The sequence below is a fragment of the Mandrillus leucophaeus genome, unplaced genomic scaffold (assembly GCF_000951045.1).
Source record: "Mandrillus leucophaeus isolate KB7577 unplaced genomic scaffold, Mleu.le_1.0 Scaffold15, whole genome shotgun sequence".
Lineage (NCBI taxonomy): Eukaryota > Metazoa > Chordata > Mammalia > Primates > Cercopithecidae > Mandrillus > Mandrillus leucophaeus.
This window is the reverse complement of record NW_012101476.1, coordinates 6,291,900-6,300,020: the sequence shown is the minus strand read 5'-3', so window position 1 is coordinate 6,300,020 and position 8,121 is coordinate 6,291,900.

The window sequence follows — 8,121 nt, the reverse complement described above, 5'->3', positions numbered from 1 at the left end:
CAAGATTTCCAAAATCACATTTAGATGGTAGTTTTAAAAATGTATGAAACTGAATCAAAGTAAAAAATGTTTCACAGTGACAAAAACATACAAAGCAAAAGTTGCTGCTAAAACCAAAATAGATTACTTCCAGTTTTAAATATGTACATTTTTGACAAAATTATGTTTTAAAACAATCTTTTACAATCTATAAATAATAATTCTGCCAAATTTACTGAATGTGAACAGGTCATAAATAAGAATAATGGTAACTATGAACAGAAGAAAATACTTTCCCTATAGTATATACCTGACTTCAAGAAATGTATCTTTCTGCTGTCATTCTGCTAGTTTGGAAAAAGGAAATTAATACCATAATAATTGTTGGTATTACACCCTAATTAAAAGGGCAGTTGGCAAAATTTTGTTGTATATATAACTTGATTTCTAGAGCTACAGTTTTTGAAGACATCATCTGGGCTAGAGATACAGGGCCACTAATAAGACTATCTAAAATAATCTGTCACTAATCCAGAAACTGTAATTTCCTATCAAAATGAGGCATTTTTCTTACATGTCATGTGAATATTCTTTCCTAAAAGCATAAAGTGTGTAGTGTAGGAGAAGAAACTCAACTTTTGGAGGAACTCTAAAGGCTTGCTTTTTATCTGATGTTGATAAAGAATGGAAAATATCAAAGCATAACAGTGATTTAATTTTTTAAAACACCCACGCTAATTCTCTTCCCATGAATTCTCAGTACTTTCAAACAAGCAATGTTGTAATACAGAAGCAATTAATTTCTGTCTTCTTTGATTTGTATGACCTTTACGAGAGCAAAAATCCTCAGGATACCTGAGCTGTAACATGAGTAATAGACCTCAAAAATGACACAGGAAGATGCCATCAGTGCCTGTATGTTACGCAGGAAATGGTGACACCCTTATGGCTGCCTTAATGTGACTGACTTCCCTAATGGTATCAGACAGGCTTCAATCAGGAAATGGACTCTATCCAGTAAATGCAATAGAGAATGTGTAGAATACAATTTTTTTTTAACTGTAACAAAGTATTGGCATCAAGTGATATTCTGGAGAGGTAAAGTAAGACAGAATAAGCCCGGCGCTTAAGAACTTTAGCAGGGCAGAGCTCCCACATCAGCTCACATCTGTGTGTGAGAGAGAAAGGGAAAGAAACTTCTATTTTATTTAAGCTGCTATTATTTTGGGGCTTTGCAATCATATTATTTTGCTTCTTATATCTCCCTACCACACTGTTGTTGACTAGAAAGTTAGCAAATGTGTTAAATAGAAAGAATCACAGAACTATTAGTTAAAAACTTTCTTTCCTTCTCTCGCTTCCTTCCTGCCTTTCTCTCTTTCTTTCTCTCTTTCTTTCCTCTTTCTCTCTCTCTTGCTTGCTTGCTTGCTTGATGGAGTTTCACTTTTGTTACCCAGGCTGGAATATAATGGAACGATCTCAGCTCACTGCAACCTTTGCCTCCCAAGTTAAAGCAATTCTCCTGCCTCAGCCTCCCAAGTAGCTGGGATTACAGGCCTCCGCACCACGCCCAGCTGATTTTTTGTGTGTGTTTTTAGTAGAGATGGAGTTTCACCATGTTGGCCAGACTGGTCTTGAACTCCTGACCTCAGATGATTCACCCACCTCAGCCTCTCAAAGTGCTGGGATTACAGGCGTGAGCCACCACACCCAGCCACAGTGAAAAACTTTCATCTGGAAACTTCCTTAGACATGAAAAAAAGGGCAAAGATTTTACACAAAAGTGGAAAACAACAATTCCCTTGAAAGTTTAGAACTTGTTGTATTCATAATTATATGATTATTTTCAGAAAAATATTTTCTTGATGCTTGAAATGTAATAACAACAGTCAGTCTTATGTTTCAGCAAAGCATTTCATTATATTGTCATTTTTGAAGGCTGCTTCTCTGATTCTAATGCCTTATGAGAACATATGCTTTAGAAGAGATAGGGTTCTAAAGCATATGCTGATTAGGTTAAGACCACACGGGCACCAGTGTGTACTCCAGCGCTGGTTTTCCTCACTCATCCACATAAACCTATATGTCACTGATACTCAGTGTTTCTGCCCAGTTGCCTGGTCAAGAATAAATAACCAAGTGTCCCAAGTGCTGGGCTTGCCATTGGCTGACAATCCTCTGTCTAGTAATTGCACTCGGCTAAGGAGAGCTGCTTTGCTCAAGGGTGCACCCTGCCTTCATTTTCAATGACACACTGATGAGGGTATAAAGACGTAAGTTCCTGGATTCAATGTGTGACCACTTTGAAGGGCCACCCAGCTCTGGAGCTATCTGGGGTCTGAGGTCTTCCTTGTGACTGTATCACCTGCAACCTCATTCCCTGAACAGTTTTGCTTCCTTCCCTTCTCCTACAGATGTGAGTCCCAAGAGCACTTCCTAACAAACTCCCACTTGCTCATTTTCATCTCATGGTTACCTCCCTGAGATCCTGGCCTGCGTACTGGGCTAATTAGATGAGACAGCAGATGCAAGCTATTCCTCTGGCCAAAGTTCAGTCCTCCCCCAAATGCTGGCACTGTTCATTTAACCAGAGCTTTTTTTTAAAAAAAGGTAATTTGTAGATTTCCACTTTGCCTTGTGGATTAGGTTGAATTACACACCTATCATTTAGAGATTCAGAGACTGGATTAGAAGCAGGTTAATAAGTTGATCTAGAAACATACTGAAATATAGACCCATGATAGAGCGGATGTTTCTCTCCTGGATGCAATCCTCTAGTAGTCTGTGGTATTTAATAATTGAACCAAATCAGAAATCCCAAGAACAACCAGCCTCAACAAGAAGACAATTAAAGTAGAATCCATTTAAGGGGTATAAATTTCTTCCTCAACCTGATGAACAGACTTTTTTAAGGGTGAGAGAAATTTCAGTTGAATATTTGTATTTCAAGATTAAATCCAATAACAAATTATACGTATAGAAAATGTAACAAATCCATTTATTATTTAAAAACATAGGCAAGGACACCATTATTTAACAAGTGTCTCTATAGGTACCTGGACACAATTTAATACTGATATTTTTGAAACGAATCATTAGATACCATAACTGATAGTTGTCCAATTTATAAAAGGCCTTTCTTGTATTAAAGAAGGATGACATGAATTGGAAAATCATTATTTTCTTATTGATGGAATGATTCTGTCCAAACTTCAGTATCTTCATCAATAAAAGGTTTGTACGAAAGGGATGAAGGTTTAAAAACTTTACTTTTTTTAAAAAAAGAAGTAATTAAAAAACAGTCATTCCTAAGGTTTTGTGTAATGCCTTCTATTGCATAATGATCTATCCACATTAAAATATATTTATTTTATTATTAAAGTAGAAATTGGTCTCTAAGCGTTAGAGATAGGAAAGTAATAGTTGCATGTGCTCAGATAAAATTCTTTTTGTTTATTTTGTCTAATTTGATGCAGAATTACCTAATTTTAGGAAACTGGTGCAGGATTTTTTCAAGGTGATGAACTGCGAAAATTATGTAACGGCATTCCACTTCCTAAATTATTTTCAGGGGTACGCTTTCAATATACTAAGAACTTACTAATTAAACACAGAGAGAAAAGTGAAGAGTAGAACAATTACACGTTTTTCAACTGTATTACTTTTGAGTTACTTTATATGACCAACCAAGATATGCAAATGCAAATTTCAGAAAAGGAAAATGATAATTCAAGATTGATCTACATCAATTAATAAAATGCTACAGACACAAAGTCCTTTTGCATAGAGGACTTAGTTGTTAAAAAAGAAATTGAGAAAATAGTAAAATCGTTTCTAATTAAAGACACACACTTTCTAGTCAGATTTGGGTTTTGATTAATTGATACTTGTAACTGTGTGATCACGGCATAGTCACCTAAGCTCTTCAGTTGCCGTTTCATCATCAGAAAAACTCAGATAATACAACTTCCTCCATCAACACTTGAACATTAATAGAAATAACATCCTCGCCTTTTTACAATTCCTGGCACATCACAAGCATGTAATAAATGGCAGTTTTAGTTTTCCACTATTGCCTGCTCTTTGGATCCAAAATTGTCAGATCTGGTACACTGATTTTCTTCCTTTTAGACCATAATCTTTTTTTTTTTTTTTTTTTATGTATACTTGCTGTCTTTGAATGATTACTAAATCCAAATTAGCAGGATCAGAATTAGTGAGATTAGATAGCATTTTTGCAAGTTATAGTCTATACAATGCTTACTCTCGCAAATAAAATGTGACTTCAGTATTCGTTCTGTATCAAGCTTTAAAATGTTGAGTGTGAATAAAAGATCGTTTAGTGGTTGAGTGCAATGACACTCTTATCAAATTTAGATGAATTCTCACTCACCTTTGCAAGACCTTAGTCAGTAAAATGTCTCGAGGAATTATGTAAGAACAGAAAAAATTTAATATACATTGCTGTGAACAATAACTGCACAAGGTAAAACTCCTTCAGCATAATTTGTAGCTTAAATGTAAAGTGTATTCATACACTTTTATTCTGCAAAAGAAAGTAATTTAAATATATATCAAATGTGATTTCCATGAAAATGCAATCCTGCTTTTCATTTGTGGTGCTGTTCTCCTGTCCCTCAGAGTTGTCTTCTCTAAACATACATTTGGAAACAAATTATATTATGATCCAAAATACAAAAAGTAAATACAAGGTGGAATAAGGGAGCTTGTAGGAGGAAAAGTGACTGCAGGCCCAGTGAAAAAAACTAGCTTGTTGAATTTTCACACACTGAACTACTGAGCAGGCTTATTTAAATCTATTTTCCTTTATGAATTACACATGGCTGTCATCACTGAGGTACACTCTCAGGGTAAAAAAAAAAAAAAAAAAGAAAAAAACATTTTAAAAGACAACTTACTGATGAGCTATCAAATGGGAAAAACACACTCATTTCCTCAAATCTGTGGTTGATTTTTTATTAATATTTTAAATGATCTGGCAATGCATTTTATTCGTGTTACTTTTGACTTTCCAGGAGGAAAGAGATGAGAATGCTTGATCTCACTTTTTACTTTCAATATAGAACAAATCTACAAAGGAAAGTGTGGAAGCAATGATGAGTGTGGTTTGAGGGTCTTCCTGCAAAGAACAGGTACGCTTCTCTCACCTGCCTGGGCCAGCGGGTAAGATTGTGCAGGTGTTTGCCTGCAGGAGAATCCTGCTAATTAGGAGACAAACTAGGCTGTGGAAAGCAATCTGCAGGCATTTTCAGGTAAAACTATTGAAGAGACAAGTCTAAGGAACGATCCACCCTATTTCGGTAACTAGAAAATTTCCATCACTTGATTCAACTCGCATACCGACCAAATTCTATTATGGATAAGGTGTGAAAGTCCTAAGGCAGTGATATTCCCATAGGAACATCTCTGGATAAAAATACTAACATTAACAACGTCAAAAACAATCATTTTCATCCTGGTAGTAAAGAGATATCGTCAGCATAAATTTCACTTTTATTCCTCAAAGACGTATGGCCAGTACTCGCGCTACCATTCAGGGAGCTGGTATTTTTCCAGAAGAGGAAACAAAGGCAGCCAAGCTTCACCTCTTGCCCTGCCATGGCCTCATCTTCTAATGACACGATTCCTAACAGCGCAGTCCCATTCATCATCTAAATTATTTGTTTACAAAGTACACCAAATATTTTCTGTACTGGGTTAAAGAGACATAGTTCCTGCCCCACAGGGTTTTATCACCTGGTCCAGGATACCACCCTTGGAAACGTCACTTCTTGTTTTCTTGCTCCGTCTAATGGACCTGCAGAAAGGAAAGGTTCCTTGTTTGTCAGTAAGAAAACAGGATATAGGCCCTGGCTCTAAAGAAAATGAATTTTAATAGTCTTATTATTATAATTTTGTGACTGCAGTGTTAGTTACCAGGGCACCGTATCTATATTGCTTCCTATTCAATATGTCACTGCCCCTACACTTTTTCTAAAAAGAGAAAAATGAATGACAGAAATTGTGGAATCTGAAGTGCATTGAAATGGCTGTAGAAGAAGGTTAGTTGTGATAATTAAATATAATCATATTGTAGAAAGCTAAAAATATGAGTTTGCAAACCAAAAGATAAAGAAATACGTACGTAGTAGATTCAAGGTACTCAGTATCATTGTGGTACACACACACACTCTCACACTCACATGCACACACTCTCACACATTTTTCAGAATATTTTTTTTTTTTTTTTTTTTTTTGAGACGGAGTCTCGCTCTGTAGCCCAGGCTGGAGTGCAGTGGCCGGATCTCAGCTCACTGCAAGCTCCGCCTCCCGGGTTTACACCATTCTCCTGCCTCAGTCTCCCGAGTAGCTGGGACTACAGGCGCCCACCACCTCGCCCGGCTAGTTTTTTGTATTTTTTAGTAGAGACGGGGTTTCACCGTGTAGGCCGGGATGGTCTCGATCTCCTGACCTCGTGATCCGCCCGTCTCGGCCTCCCAAAGTGCTGGGATTACAGGCTTGAGCCACCGCGCCCGGCCAGAATATTCTTAAACTCATACCCGAATAGAACTAACCAGAAAATTTTCAATCGTATTCCCCACTAGATAGATAAAGAAATTGATACCAAGGTTTCTTTTGTTCATTAGATTGCACTTTATTGAGTCTTCTATTTCATTATAAAGTTCTGTAGGAGAACACGTGGGTTCAACCAGTGCAAAACCAGTCCTTAGTTTTTAAATTATAGCTAAAAGTCTGTCACTTGAGTGCAAGGAAGAAATTTACACCCGATGTATAAACTAGCAGAGTGTAAGTTGTGATAGAAAACGGACTATAATCACAGGTGCTATGTTTTGAAGAAAGATTTTTATTTAGACATGCTGCATGCTGCATTAGTTTCTATAAATAATACCTCAGAAAATGGTAATTTTTAAAAGGTGACTTTTGCAATGTATAACATTGTTCCCATTGGAGCTTCTTAGTGATTTTAATAAAACTTTTAAAGTCTCATTTCGATCAGATGCAGTGAAATTACTGAGACCCAGAAATTCAGTTTTCCGTGGCCCTGTTGCACAAACCCCTAATGCTGAAGGATCCAGAAATAACAATTCTATTAATAATCATTGTCCTGTCTAAATTAACACCAATAAATCAAAATGCTTTGGAGTCTAAGTTCCTTCAGGTTGATTGCATCATCAGATATCTAATTCAAGTAGTTTACTTTACTAACCAAATGCTGAGTTCATGAAGAATCCAGGAGTGGTATTATGATTAAAGTCACTAGGATTACATGAAGAATTATCGAATAGGTTAAAAAATAAGATTTTTATAAAATACTGAAAGTAACAAGCCATCATACCATTTAAAATATTTCTGCTAGGCGGGGCGCGGTGACTCATGCCTGTAACCCCAGCACTTTGGGAAGCCGAGGCAGGTGGATCACCTGAGACCGGGAGTTAGAGACCAGCCTGGCCAACATGGAGAAACCCCATCTCTACTAAAGATACAAAAAATAGCCTGTCGTGGTGGTGGGCGCCTGTAATCCCCACTACTGGGGAGGCTGAGGTAAGAGAATCGCTGGAAACTGGAAGGTGGAGATTGCAGTGAACTGAGATGGCGCCATTGTGCTCCAGCCTGGGCAACAAGAGCGAAAACTCTGTCTCAAGAAAAAAATATACATAAATGTATTCTTATAGTTTTTCAAAGAATGAACAATAACACTAATTGGAAGCCATTTCCATCCTGTTTCACAGCCATCGGCTTTGCATTCTCTTTTTGAGGGTTGGTGAAGAAGAACGATGATCACAAATGAGAAGCAATGTGAGAAAACTGTGTGTGTAGAGGGGCACCTTGAGCTGTGGAAAGAATATAAACTTGGAGTTTGGCAGGACTGCGTTAGCTCTTGTATACTGAGATACTCAAATTCCCTTGGGTCTCTTATGCCTGATTTGTACATTAAACATATAATAATAATAACAATATGTTGGAAACAAATATTTTGTTTCTTTAGTATCATAGGACCATGGAGGGAGAAGAACTGTCCCCTAGGAATGGTACTTCACACATCATACCCAGAAGGCTAAACTGTTGCTATAACAGGAGACTTGAGAAAGGGTGAGTGCATTTTGCAAACAGAGGATGTGG